Here is a 2,500-nt window from a genome sequence, read left to right on the forward strand (position 1 = left end):
AAAAGCGTCCGTAGTCTCTTCGCGGAACCAAAAAAGGAGTCGCCTCCGTAGCCAGTTCTGGCTTAGTGCATATTAAAGCAGCCTCACCTATAGAGAGAGAAATTCAATGTTCTTTTACTTCAATGGGCATATCGCCCACGGCCATCCTGAGGTGGCCATTCAGCTTCAATAGCTATGAAAGTGGGCGAGGGCTGAGAATGAGAACTCTTGAAAAGCTCCCGAGACAATCGCCTTCGACTTTACAATGGATTTTCGTCGGCGCATCAGGTCCCGTGCCTCTGCTTGTCCTCGCTTCGTCCTTATTCTTCTCTCTTGAATGAAGCTTTCCAATAAAGCTTATTCTCCATTCTGCTGGAAACAGTCCAATAAACTTCATTCTCCACTGGAGGAAGCGGTCCAATATACATTATGTTGGTTACGAAATAAAGCAAAAGCATTCCTTGTTGGTAGGTATTTTTTGTTGTGAAACCCCAAAAATCATATTTTGCTTCAAGAGTTCCGTCTGCAGTCTGGGATTGTCAATGTCCCAGTCTTTTCCTTCGCATTGTTACTCGGTAATAAGTTTTTCCTGGCCGCTGATATTGCAGAAATTGAGCAAGGAACGATGAAGGATCCTGTCTTGTGTCATCTTCTCAATGAAGCTCATGTCGTTCTTTTTTTTTTTTTTTTTTTTTGGCTCTTCTTCATTGTAGCCTTTGGCGTCACTCTATGAGACAACATTACACTTAGGAATGAAGTCACCATTTTATTATTATTATTATTATTATTATTATTATTACTTTCTAAGCTACAATACTAGTTAGAAAAGCAGGATGCTATAAGCCCAAGGGCCCCAACAGGGAAAATAGCTCAGTGAGGAAAAAAAATAAAGACATAAGCTACAAGAGAAGTAATGCGCAATATAAAATATTTTAAGAACATTACTATTATTATTATTATTACTTGCTAAGCTACAACCCTAGTTGGAAAAGCAGGGTGCTCTTAACCCAGGAGCTCAAATAGGGAAGAAAACAAGGAAAAAATGAAATATTTTAAGAAGCGTAACAACATAAAATATCTCCCATATAGATTATAAAAACTTTAACAAAACGAGATGAAAAGAAATAAGATAGAACAGTGTGCGCGAGTGTACCCTCAAGCAAGAGAACTCTAACCCAAGACAGTGTAAGACTAAGGTACAAAGGCTATGGCACTACCCAAGATTAGAGAACAATGGTTTTATTTTGGAGTGTCTTCCTCCTAGAAGAGCTGCTAACCAAAGCTAAAGAGTCTCTTCTACCCTTACCAAGAGGAAAGTGGCCACTGGACAATGACAGTGCAGTAACCTCTTGGATGAAGAAGAATTGTTAGGTAATTTCAGTGTTGTCAGGTGTATGAGGACAGAGGAGAATATGTAAAGAATAGGCAATACTATTCGGTGTGTGTGTAGGCAAAAGGAAAATAGACCGTAATCAGAGAGAAGGATACAATGTAGTACTGTCTGGCTTGTCTAAGGACCCCATAACTCTCTAGCGGTAGTATCTCAACGGGTGGCTGGTGCTCTGGCCAACCTACTACTTCTAGTAACAACATGAAAATAGATCTTACACATGTAAACTATAAAAACTTAAAAAAACCAAGAGGAATAAAAATAAGATAGAAAAGTGTACCCGATTTTACCCTCAAGCAAAAGAGAATTCTAACCCAAGACAGTGTAAGACCAGAGGTGCTTACAGTGGAAAACATGACTGGATAGTAAGAAGTGTGGAAATAATCATATCCTCTTTATATTAATGTATGTCACACAATGAATATGATATTAAAACCAGGATTGTTAGTATATAAAAGAATCGATCTGAAGATTCATTCTGCTGATAACGTTATCTACAATTGCTTGTTACCAACTGCGCTCTCGATAAAAGGTAATGAGGGGAAATGAGAAAGACCAAAAGGAAAGGCAAAGCGAGGCATTTAATGTCCTGTCCCCGAGCTGAAACGTCCTGCTGGATCGTTTAAACCTGCTACTGGCTTCGTCGTTAGAGTCCGAGACAGAAAAATAAGGTAAAATAATGCGATGCATCCTATCTGCAGTGTCCATTGTTGTGCTTCGAAATTTTTGGGAAAAGTAGAAAACTCGGTTTTTCAGCTTTTGAATGTTGTTTCTCAGTTACCCAAGAATGATCCTCTCCGGAAAAAAAAATGATTTTCGTTTGGTAAAAAGAAAAATATGAAAAAATCAAGTCGAGAAATTATCCGTTTACATTTGGCGGGAACTTTGCTTTTGTGAGCAATAAAACAATTCTTTTCTTTTGCATTTTGTTTAGATTTCTGCCATGTCTTTTAATGTCCTTCATAAGTAGAAACAAATGTAAAAATATTACTATTTTTCAGGAACAAATGTGGAAAGGAGTGTCATTTTGATGTTATGGTAGTAGTAAAAAAACGATAAATAAAACTGCCTGAATGATAACACTTTTACTTCCTTGTTTGTCAAAAATGCTCTTTTATTTTTTTTTCTTTT

This window comes from Palaemon carinicauda, chromosome 6, assembly GCF_036898095.1.
Source record: "Palaemon carinicauda isolate YSFRI2023 chromosome 6, ASM3689809v2, whole genome shotgun sequence".
NCBI lineage: Eukaryota > Metazoa > Arthropoda > Malacostraca > Decapoda > Palaemonidae > Palaemon > Palaemon carinicauda.